This window comes from Protopterus annectens, chromosome 3.part1 (assembly GCF_019279795.1).
Source record: "Protopterus annectens isolate FY-2018-M chromosome 3.part1, PAN1.0, whole genome shotgun sequence".
NCBI classification, from domain to species: Eukaryota; Metazoa; Chordata; order Ceratodontiformes; family Protopteridae; genus Protopterus; species Protopterus annectens.
The window spans coordinates 285,274,726-285,288,377 of NC_056732.1; positions in this window are offsets into that span (position 1 = coordinate 285,274,726).

A 13,652-nucleotide genomic window follows, 5' to 3' on the forward strand; every position below is an offset into this window, starting at 1 on the left:
AGGCCCTGATATCTCATACGTGTGTCTGGCTGCTATGTGTCTGTAAATGTGTATATGATGGTATGTCACACTACGTATTGTCCACATACACCCATTACATTCCCAATTAGCATACTGTACATGTCTGAGGATGTTCTGCATGTAACAATTAACCTGGGACACACCTCACCCTAAATGCTGTGTGATGTGTGCAATGTAAGCCACACACTTCAGTATCACTACATAGCTAGGTAGGGGTCTACTTCCAGTGTTTCCAAGTAACAGTGTGCATGTATGTGGCTGGGTCTACATCAGGTTGCAGGTTATATACGCCTCAGCGGGCCACCCGTCCATGTGGCAGAGGCAATAATCGGTTTAGTAACCTGTGATATGTGTTCAACTGTACCCCAGATATGTCACAGCTATGGTGTCATCATAGTGACATACCCCATTGTGGAATATGACTGCAGACCATCCTCGTGCTAACACATGTATACCTACAATACAAATGGATAACATTATAGAGATCACATCCAACCAGTGTTACTAACAGCTATAAGGCATCATTGCTGGATGGCTACACTACCTGCCATATATGCATTACACTCTACTCCCTACAACATTACACTGCAGTACTATGGTACAATGTAGTGCAGTCACTGTGTGCATCAGAACCATATCAGCCTGTCCCTGCATTAATGGTATGGTTGACAGGGATGTGGCACAGGTATCATCATGTGCACAGGGCAACCTAGTGCTGACACATGCACACCTACAACACAAATGGATAACATTATAGAGACCACATCCAACCAGTGTTACTAACAGCTATAAGGCATCATTGCTGGACGGCTACACTACCTGCCATATATGCATTACACTCTACTCCCTACAACATGTTACACTGTAGTACTATAGTACACTGTAGTGCAGTCACTGTGTGCATCAGAACCATATCAGTCTGTCCCTGCATTGATGGTATGGACGACAGGGATGTGGCACAGGTATCATCATATGCACATGGTGTGATGTTGGTTTGCCAGAGGCCGAGGGTGGGCCATGCATTTGACACCATGTGTGTGTGGGTGAGGGGGTGCACTATGGAGAGCTGGGTGAGGTGATGTGGTGTGTGTAGGTATGGGGTTGCCCTAGGTGTGTTTGCATAGTGTGTGGGTATGCATGCACACAGTTCTGCCATGTGTCTGCCCTACACAGGTGTTTTTGGACAGCTGCAGACCATACCTGGCAGGGTGTGCAGTTCACTGCCTCTGGCCATGGACACATGGACTGTGCCTGCCTGGGGTTCCACGAGCATGGCCAGGTACAGGCCTCGATATGCTACTCTCACCTGCTGATGACAATTGTCTGCTCATACCAGGTCCCTTCTGGGACTGGCAAGGACTACGTGCATGTGGCCTGCTGTGGTGTGGTGTGGACAGCACACCCCCTGCACTGCCAGGGCTGCTACTGCCACTACAGGAGCCCCTTGGTGTCCTAGCACATCCACATTGACTGCCAGCTGTTGGTATTCCTGGCCCACATCCACGCGGGCATCGCCACACCCCCACCACACATTGAAGCATATTCACACCATGGCTGATGAGGGCCATCATCTCGTTATGCCATCTATCTGTGTGCTCGGTATAAGCACAGATGGCACCCGACAGTTCACGCAGGTTGTCACTTACAGATGTGAGAACAGCCCTCTGGAGCCTCAGGCCCTGTCTGGTGTAATGTTCCATACGTGTCTGCGCTGCCATGACAGTCTGAAACATGCACCTGCTGGTACCAGCTATGTCGCCTATGCCCGGGGCACGATGTCCAGTGGCCCTACCATGAACACCCTGGGACATCTGCCTATGTGGTGCCCTGCCGGAGATCCAGCTATGCCTGCTGTGACCAGACAAAGTAGGCATGGTTACTACGCTTCCCTGTGCACTGCCACCAAACGCCAGCTGCTCCTCCACTATGGCCACTGGTGATGGGGTATAGGTAGGCATTGAAACTGTGTGCGGGGTTGGGGTGGCTTAAAATGGAATGTCAAATGTTGGTGCAGTGTCGGCCCCTGACAACCCCACCTGTGCCTCAACAGTACTATCATTATCTTCGGTGTCTGTATGAACACCAACATCAGATTGCATGCAGGAGGGACCCTGACCTACCTCGCCACCTGTGGAGGAAAATAATAAATTACCTTTAAAACTTGTACAGCATTGCCTAACAGTACACACACACACACACACACACACACACACACACACACACACACACACACACACACACACACACGCACACACACACACACACACACACACACACACACACCTCTGTAATACCTACCTGTCCATGGCTTTCAGACCTTCCCACATATATGTCCATGTGTTACCCCATCCTGCATCACAGTTGTTAACATACACACATTGATACCACTCATTAATATCTCAGTCCTCTAAATATCCACACAAGTGGCCACAACACAAGGCCTGTTGCTACTTTACCTGCCTGACCTGTGTGCAGTGGTTTTACATGGCCTCACTGTTGTCATTTGGTATGCACCTTCTGTATGTTCGGACATGATGTGCATGGCCCCTATATGTGTGGGCTACTATGTTGTATCCATAATATCTCGCACTGGTGTGTCATGTGTTTGCAATGCTCAGTACATTCCAGATATGCTGCTCCTTCTGCCTATCATGTGACAACTGTAATATTTGGATATACTCCCTGGTGTTGACTAGTAATTCCCCAATGCATCTGTAGTGCTACATACGTGGGTTGTAGGTGACCTCTCTGCTGACTGCAATATTAAGGGTGTACCTGGTGTCCATCTTCCCTCTGGATGCCTGTTCCATGCTAAAGACCATATTATACTATTTGCTGTCCTGTGATTACACACATGACAGGTATTCCTGGTGTGTAATGTGGCAGTCAATGTCCATGTACTGCAAGGTCCCAAAGGGAGGTACAGCCGTATGAACACCCCACAGTCACACATGTGCATATATAACCACCCACACAAACACACAACTGCACACACACATCCTACATGCATCTACCTCCCTCCAATTCACCAGAGTGATCCCGCAGACAAACTAACTAACCACCAGGATGCACACACATACACATATATAGGTGAGGCTGCACAATGATAGTACACACAGCCCTCCTATTACCCATCTGTCAACATGCAGAACATATGGTGCAGAACAGCATGCAGTTCCAAGATAGTCAATCCATACTAGCAACAGTATACATGTGTGTGATGCATGTGCTGTGTCACTAGGTAATGCCCCTTCCCTTGGATACCACTGCACCCATGTACACAATACTGCTGTGCACCTGTTCTGCACCCTGACATGTACTGTGCATCACAACTCACAGGTGTACAACCCATTGCAAAATGTGTAGTACTGTGTCAGTTATGTCAGCTTTACTTCTCACAGCCCCTATGTTTTTCAGCAACACATACCTGGGATGATATGTGGACTATTGTCACTGGTGAATGCCTGATGCCTAATTTACAGCTGGCAACATCAACAGACCATGTATGACCACTCCAATACTCTTACACTGACAACCATCAGAGCATACCATGGATATGGGGGGTGTACACACCTTTATTGGTTTGACACACACATCCTTGATCTGCCATGGGACCACATCTTCACATATCTTAGCAGTACACAAGCCCGATATGTAACATATGTCCTGTACTTTCACATGCATGTCTACAGATTGTGTTAGGTGTGCGGCTGCTGACCACAGTGCATACACACTATGTGGGCATATGTGTGCACACCCTTATCATGATGGTTTATCACACATCTTGTTGTGTGTACTACAACAGTCACTACTCCTGGCAGGAGTATACCAGCATGGGCCATCTGCATTTGCCAGTATATGTTCAGTATGCCCTACACTTGCCCCCCTATTCTGCATGATTGCAAGGTCTACTCATGTGCACATCCCATGGTGTTCACACTCTGCCATCACTATTACTGTGTGGGTAGGGTTATGGCTGCCACAGGTTCTAAACCTGACTATGTGCAGATAGAGCCATTCCTAGCATCCTTAGGATCCCTGCTGCAGTGCACTGGTATGTCATGGTGAAACTCCCCCCTCCTTCAGCCTTTATGCAGATGCATGACAAGTAAGCCCTACACATGTGTGTCACTTTGCAGTGTCCCATATACTGAACACCACATGTTGCAGCCTAGACCCAGCTGATTATGTGGACTACTGTAATGCCTTATGCCATAGTGTATCTCTGCAGCAGTTTCCATTGTCCTACAGGTATATACACTGGTGTTGCACTGTATATGGGTGTTGTTCTGAACATGTCCCTACCCTAGGCCATGTCTACCACCAGTATGTGACTCCCTTTGGACACATCCCGCAATGACAGGATGTTAGTTATCATGCAGGTGTCTGACATACCCTTCCAATATCCTATCATGGTCACCCCTGTGAGACCATTCATTACACAGCAACAATACATGCATATGTATAGCATGCATTCAGGGTAGGTGTGTTAGATGTGTGCATGGAATATACCATCACCACTACATGCCCGGTCTGTTGGCAACCATCTACATAAAACATACTCACTGGCTACAGGCTGCTGCCTTGGTGGCATCCTGGAGGGACCTACATAAGAGGGTGAGAGATGCAATGTCAGTGGCCACACCTGTGGCAGTGCTACAGGGTGGGTGCAGTATTACAATACATTGACGGTACATTCCCATGATACTGCCACATCTGGACATCTGTTTTTCATTACAATGCAGCAACACAGTATATCTATGACATGTCAGATATGCATGATCTACCTGTACCAATGCAGATGTATACACAACAGTGGTCTACTGATGTGCCCTGTGTCCTTACCTGCATGCTCATCAGCCGGTGTGTGGGTGACACCTACCTCTACAAAGGTGTCCAGTGGTTGACAGCTGGCCGGACGGGCAGGTGCCATGAGGCTGGACAGGAGCCCCTCCACACATGTCAGGGGGATGGATACCATGGCCCCCCCCTGTGGTGAGGTGATTCCCCCTGGGCTGCAGCAGCATGCTGACGGGCATTGTGAAACGGGTCAGTACAATGATGCCGGACCTGCTCATAACTGCAGTTGTGCAGTCTAACATCATTGACCCTGTGGACTAGGTCATTCTACAGGGCGGTCCACTCCTGCTGCTCATGTGCAGCCCTGCCAAACAGCACTGGGTAGTGCTGGATCAATTATGATATCACCACATCATTCTCTGCTTGTGAATAGGTGGGCAACCGTGTATGTGACATCTTAGCTGAAAGACATAAAGATGGAAACAGGTCTGAGCAACTCATACAGAAAGGTTACCACAGTTCGTAATACACATCTCTGTCACCTCCACCACCATATCAGCTTCAAAAAACTGTACACCACAACTCATTAGGTATGGCTACAGCTTACCTACCAGTGGGACAGATATTATATTGTACCACACTTTCTGCTATGTGATTGTAGCCATGTCCTCTGTGTGGACACTATCATTGCTGGCCTGTTACAGACTATTCACCTGCACGCCATTGTTAGGGCCACAATGTTTCCATATATGCCAGTGGTATGGCTGCTTTGGGATTGCTGCACATCTGACATTCTGTGTTATTGGGGATATGTATGCATGCTGTTGGACATGTACCGGGATTGTGTAGACTATTACTACCAGTGACGCAATAACATTTATATGTTCTATTGGCCATCAGAACCACATCTCCAAACCCATCTGCCCATGATACCCGGTCACATCACATATGTGTCCCAAACTGGGGCCTCCACATGTACTGGTCCAGCAATACCATCAGGTGGAACCAACCCAGGGGATGTTGTCTCCCCTCCCCCCTCGGGGCACACACAGATGTGTTCCTATCCCCTGAGGTCAGGTCTAGGGTATGTTCCATACTGGGCTTCACAGACACATGTGGGATGTGCTACATCAGTCTGAGGCACCCAGTACACATTCACAGGGCCAACATGCTCCTTCTGCTCAGCCTCCAGACAAGGCACCTTCAGGATGTGGGACTACTGTTGTGAGTAGTAGTGAGTGGGAGGCTTGTTTCCATTGTGCCCATGTTGGGGCCCATGGGGTGTCCACATCACAGACCACACACACAATCCAGAGTGATTACCCACCACATGTGTCACATACCACCCCTGTAGACTGTTCTCTATATCTACCAACCCTGACCACCTCCACAAGTGTACCTGCCATACTTCCCCATATTCCCATTGCATACTTCACAGACGGGGGCAATGTGGTCCCAACAAGGGACTAACATGTGACATACCCATCCATGTTGCACACACTGCCAGCTGTGGATATCGGTGTGTATTACTATGTGTGCTGGTGCCTCGCACATAGCACGCATCATATTTGTGTGTGTGTTTGTATATATGTAGACATGTGCATATAGGTATGTATCTATATATGTGTAGATATATGTGCTGTATATATGTGCACATATATATGTTTACACCTGGGTATCTGTATATTTGTGGACATACATGGTGATATACATATATATCTTTATATATTATATATGTGACATATGTACACATATGCATACCTATATGTGGGGTACATTCAGACATCAGCTCCACAATCTCACAACACCTTCTGCACAGCTGCACTGTTCTGCCTTGCTACAACATAGACAGGTAACACATATGGACACAGTATGACATTAGGGGGGTATATGTAGGACCCGATTGTAGGTAACCCTATTACACACCTATGGCATTCCGGCATGCTACATTACAGATTAACCTGAGTAGCCTGCCAGTGGTGGGCCATGGGTCCCATGTGTCCATCATAATGGCATTACTTCCACCACCAGCTATTGGCCACATAATATACATACTTTCCATTACACAACACACACTATGATGGCTTACATCTTGTCAGTCATTGCTGACCTGCACAGATGATGGCTATGGCCTACTACCCACAGGGACAGACCTTATTGTCCATAGCAGTTTTTCAGTTGAACATCATCACAACAACACCTGATGGCACATATAAATCATTCCACATCATCTATCCCATTATTATGGAGCAGGTACTGTATTCTATTACATGTATATATACTTCACATACCTGTTGTGGGAATGATGTCTTGATGAATGAATGCTGAATAAATGCCTTTGCCTTAGGTTTAATTTTTTGATTTTTTTTTCTTTCTTTCTCTCTCTCTCTCTGGAATGAGCTGCTTTGAATAGATTGCAGCATGGCTTTAGTAGATAATGCACATGATCAGCTGATGGCCTCTGCACCAATCAGTGTCCTCCAATTTCTAGCTGCATGCAGCTTGCTGTGTAGTACTTCCAATTACCACTGTCATGGCAACCACCTACTATAAATCCCTACATCATGTGGGCATGGTCCCTTTACCTTTCCTGTGTGATGGACATCCTTCCTGTGTGTGGGCATCAGTGTTACAGACAGCAGGTAGCAACACCTCATGCAGGAGAACCTGCACACACAGGCCAGTTACATATTTGTAGGAGGTTTCAGAACTACAGACAGGGTGTGAGTAGAGTTGTGTTATGCTTTGTATAATACTGGTGTTACAGGGTTTGTGTGTACATACTCGTTTACCTTGGAATGCAGTCTGTCTGCATAGCTCTCAACTGTGGGCCTATCCTCTTGATGGCCAGAGGTGTGCCTGTCATGTTTTGTCTGTCCACCACACAGGTCTTGTGTCAGATATTTCACTGGAAGTGTGTGTGTTAAGTGCTATCAGTACATGGCTACATCCATTTATGTTTCTAACCTCAAATCCCTGACTAAGGATATGTTGCAGACTATTCTGTAACATCAGTGACTTGCTTAGTGTATGGCAACAGATTTCCATATATGGGCCTGTGTTCCAGCCTGTGTCCTCCACCTACATACTAAGCTTTGCACATATGACATGTTTTCAGGGGTTGTTCTGTAGTGGGCTGTGAGTATATTATGCTGCCATTCCTGCCATCAGTCCACTGCTGTTGTATCCCCCACACATACGGTGGGGCTGGGGCCATATATATGTGGGCTTCACCTACACAATACATGTGTGCCCTTATGCACTCCAGAGGCCAGTGTATGTAACAGTGGTATATGGCCCTGTATTATTGAGTCGGGGGGTGCACCATAAATAACCTAGGTTGTTACAAAATGTGGGGGTATCAGGGGTGAGCTGCCTTAATGTATCTGGATGTACAGTACCATACAATTCACCTATACTTAACTTAGTTACATAAATTGGGTTAATGCAGGCCTACTGCCTCCTGCCATACAGACAGCTCTGTTTGTCAGTGTGCTTGTGATGGTGTCAGTTATGCCTTGTTATGTAACAGTTACATCCCATGAAGTCTTTACCACCTACTGATTGTGTACAGACTGTAGATAGAGGCTGCTGAACTATACGCCTGCATTATTTACAGTTTGGTATCCTGTGGCCCAGTCTGTCTTTACTATTGTACTATTTGAAGGGCTTGGCCTGGACAGCAACATTTGTGAACCTTTCCAGACTACTGCATTAGTATAACTGTTTCACAGTTGCATTACTCTGTTTATATGGATGTCAGTGTCTGAACAGCTATAAGACATGGCATATACAACTGTAATAGTACACCAATAAAGGTTTTCCATTTATGCAAATCTGTGTGTGGTGTTATATCCTATGACCTCTCTGTGGGTATATGTTGCAGGCAATGATTGTCATTTGTATGGGTGGCTCATACAGTGTCCAGTTGTTAAGATGTTAACTGTAGGCATAGTGGCTGTTCCATATTGTGTACACCTTCTACATATGTATCTTACTGTACATATGTTGTATTTGTTTAGATATTTATATATTTACACACACACATACATCTAAATATTGGAATACATTCTCTGTACTGTTGACTGACTGGGCTGGATGATATGTTTGTGAATACATCACGATTATGTACATCTGACATGGCTTAGAGATAAATCACTTTGTCTATGGTGTACAGGGTCCTGAGTTCAAGCCTTGTAGAGGCTGTTTATTTTGTTGCTGGGCAGAACAAGGGCCGTTGGATGCAAACTGATGAAGGCACTTTTGACCATTTGTAAGTGGGTTTGTGTGGATTTACGCGGAGGTAAGCACTGCTAACTTCCAGTTACAGCTTCTTATACTCAATTAGCTTCTAAATTGCCTAACCAGTGTAGGCATTGTTTACCCCCATACAAACAGGCTTAAACCCACTTACTGCTGCTTAAAAGTGCTTACTACCACTTGCCACCACACTAATTTCTTTAAAAGAAAAGAAAAAGGGGTTAACAGGAAAGTGGTGAAAAGGGGCACAAAGAGGGAAAGACAGTAGGGAAACTAGCCAGGGATGTGCAGGAAGGGTGTAGAGAAGGTCCATAGCTGCCCATTTCTTCTACAGCAACAGCTGTGCATATACATTGAATTTGGAGGTAGATTTGGACACTCACACCCCTGGGAGGGGGTGAGGGCAAGAATAATAAGTTGTGATGCCACTTAGACTGGATAACATGTGTACAGTGGACATGTTTGCAAAATGGACAGCTATGTATGGGGTGAGATTTTTTGTGGGAACAGATTTCCCCTTTTTTTTCAGGTGAGGGTGGGGTGTTCTGGAGGGGTAGTAGGTATAGCTGGGGAGGTAGGTTGGGTAGGTTAACAGACAAGACAAACAAGACACATACAGGGGCAGTATTTGACATATGTGGGGGGTAAACACCTTGATGGGGAAGGGTGTTGGGAAATCGGAAGCCCATGAGCCTCCTAGTGGAAACAGTGGGACTGAGGTCCCCACCCATGGGCAGTCACCACTGCACCTTCACAGCCCCCAAGATGGCTGTGCTGGTGGCTGAGCCACAGAGCCAGGCTAACCCTCTAGTCGCAACATGCAGCCCTCGAGCTGGCATAACAGATCACCAAACTCCTGGTTGATCTCTCTATACACCACGATGCCGACCTGGCGATGGGTGATAGGTGCCTGTCCATGCCCACTCCCAGGGGGGTGAGCCCCATCCTTTGAGACAGTTCCATCCAAAGGTGGTGCAGGACCAATGGATAGGGAGGTCCTGGGTTGGACCCCGGACATGTTGATGCTCGGTACCACGGCCAGCTGAGGTGGGACAGGTGGGTCCACTGGGACCGGACTTCCCAAGCGTGCTATAGTGTTTAGATGTCATCATCATATGTGGGTTAGTAATGGTCAACACATTCCAGGGTTAGGTATAACAGCATGCATAGATATTCCCCTTAACCCAGACACCAGACACGGAACAATTGCATGGCAAACAGAACACATACATATGTGGGACCACAGTGGTAATATGAACAGTATGCAAGTACATTGATGGCACCATGCCACCAAGGTTGGACTAAGTCATTATAGCACATGCATGGGAACTGTTAGAATATTTATCAAACAATCAGATGTTATCAGAACATGGGTGTCATTACATACCAGTTGGGGTGGGTATGTTGATTATTGTTGGAGATATGGTGGGGGGAAAGAAAGATGTCAATTGACAACTAGTATATTCCTGTAGTCCACATTACTTTCCTAGTCAGTGCTGTTATCTGTATCTTACAAGTCTTACTACACTACCCTATAGCCTTAGTTTGGACAGTGATATGGCTGTCATCATCATTACACATGAACTGGTTTTACCTGCAGTATACACCTCTTACCTGTTATACCTGTGGAGGGAATATTTGTTAAGACTAACTGTTTCTACACATACTCCCAGATTTTGGTTGATGTTATGAAACTAGCCAGGGATGTGCAGGAAGGGTGTAGAGAAGGTCCATAGCTGCCCATTTCTTCTACAGCAGCAGCTGTGCATATACATTGAATTTGGAGGTAGATTTGGACACTCACACCCCTGGGAGGGGGTGAGGGCAACAATAATAAGTTGTGATGCCACTTAGACTGGATAACATGTGTACAGTGGACATGTGTGCAAAATGGACAGCTATGTATGGGGCGAGATTTTTTGTGGGAACAGATTGCCCCTTTTTTTTCAGGTGAGGGTGGGGTGTTCTGGAGGGGTAGTAGGTATAGCTGGGGAGGTAGGTTGGGTAGGTTAACAGACAAGACAAACAAGACACATACAGGGGCAGTATTTGACATATGTGGGGGGTAAACACCTTGATGGGGAAGGGTGTTGAGAAATCGGAAGCCCATGAGCCTCCTAGTGGAAACAGTGGGACTGAGGTCCCCACCCATGGGCAGTCACCACTGCACCTTCACAGCCCCCAAGATGGCTGTGCTGGTGGCTGAGTCACAGAGCCAGGCTAACCCTCTAGTCGCAACATGCAGCCCTCGAGCTGGCATAGCAGATCACCAAACTCCTGGTTGATCTCTCTATGCACCACGATGCTGACCTGGCGATGGGTGATAGGTGCCTGTCCATGCCCACTCCCAGGGGGGTGAGCCCCATCCTTTGAGACGGTTCCATCCAAAGGTGGTGCAGGACCAATGGATAGGGAGGTCCTGGGTTGGGCCCCGTACATGTTGATGCCCGGTACCACGGCCAGCTGAGGTGGGACAGATGGGTCCACTGGGACCGGAATTCCAAAGCGTGCTATAGTGTTTAGATGTCATCATCATATGTGGGTTAGTAATGGTCAACACATTCCAGGGTTAGGTATAACAGCATGCATAGATATTCCCCTTAACCCAGACACCAGACACGGAACAATTGCATGGCAAACAGAACACATACATATGTGGGACCACAGTGGTAATATGAACACTATGCAAGTACATTGATGGCACCATGCCACCAAGGTTGGACTAAGTCATTATAGCACATGCATGGGAACTGTTAGAATATTTATCTAACAATCGGATGTTATCAGAACATGGGTGTCATTACATACCAGTTGGGGTGGGTATGTTGATTATTGTTGGAGATATGGTGGGGGGAAAGAAAGATGTCAATTGACAACTAGTATATTCCTGTAGTCCACATTACTTTCCGAGTCAGTGCTGTTATCTGTATCTTACAAGTCTTACTACACTACCCTATAGCCTTAGTTTGGACAGTGATATGGCTGTCATCATCATTACACACAAACTGGTTTTACCTGCAGTATACACCTCTTACCTGTTATACTTGTGGAGGGAATATTTGTTAAGACTAACTGTTTCTACACATACTCCCAGATTTTGGGTTGATGTTATGCACATAGCTATCCAACTCTTTCTGCACAGGCTCTGTCCATGTGTTGACCACATGCTGGTGTGCCAGGACATATCTAGAATATTGCCTTCTTCCATCTTTAGTGACCTGACACACATATATACATGCTTTCCTACACAGTTATATTATGTAGCACAGTGTGGGTGACGGTGTTCAGTGATACTTTATTACTCAGAGAAACTGCAACACTCACAATTCCCTACAATACCAGAGTGAACAATACCAGTTCAGGTTATAATGGTCTGTATTTCTCAGCACAGTGTTCGTATCTGACTTACCTGAGGGAGCAATGTTTGTTATCGCTACCTGACTATTGCCGCACAAACTTCCAGATTACACATTAGCATTATGCACATACATCTCACTCTGTTACTGTACATACTCTGGTCACAGTTTGCCAACATGGGAGTGTAGATAGGACATGCATGAAATATAACTCTCCTAACAGTTTTGGGTGTTGCTACAGTGACAGGTTTGTTCTCATAGGTATTTGACAATCACTTGTATTCCCTGTTTGCTGGTTAAATATCTGGGATCATCCCATAGACTTCCAGTAAAAAAACACAGACGTTGAGAAAAAAACACCTTTACCAGACAGCAAAGTAGTTGTCACATGATTTTTTTTGGGCTGCATGTCATGTGATTAATACTGACTCTTATTTAAATGGGTTGTTTCATTGAACCTTGTATTAGTATTGAAAAAGGGTGTGTAACCCGAAAGCTTTGCTGTCTGATAAAGGTGTTTTTTTCTCAACGTCTGTGTTTTTTTACTGCGTCTTAGATCATCCCACAGACTTACCAGGGGGACAGACAGCAGATATGGGCCCATATACTGGACATTCTGGCCTCATCTGTACAGTTATGCGATATGATTCTGTATGTAGCCTACATCCACTTCCAGGATTCAGACCATGGCTGTGTCTGCTACAACTTAAATACCGTTCATCAGAGTTGTGTCTGCTATATAGATATTGCTGTATATCTCCTATCTGTTTTCTGTCTTATTAATCCCCTGTGCTTTTACATTCTGACCTTGTATTACAACACTCTTATACAAATTTCCTAGGCAATTGTATGTTGTAGGACAGTGTGGGCGACAGTGATGTGTGATACCTCATTATTCAAAGCAACTGCATCAGTCGCACTGCCATACAGTACTACTGTAAACAGTACCAGTACTGGGTATCATTCTTGTGTTTCTGGGCACAGTGTTGGTATCTGACAGACCTGTGGGAGAAATGTTTATTAGTACTTCCTGAATGTTCACACACACACAGTACCAGATTCCACATTACTATTATGCACATACATCTCACTCTGTTACTGTACACACTCTAAGCACAGCTTGACAAGTTGGGGTGTAAATGGGACATACTTAGTCTCATAAGGTATTGGAGAGTTGCTAGTGTGCCAGCTTTGTTTTCATAGATGTTTGTCAAT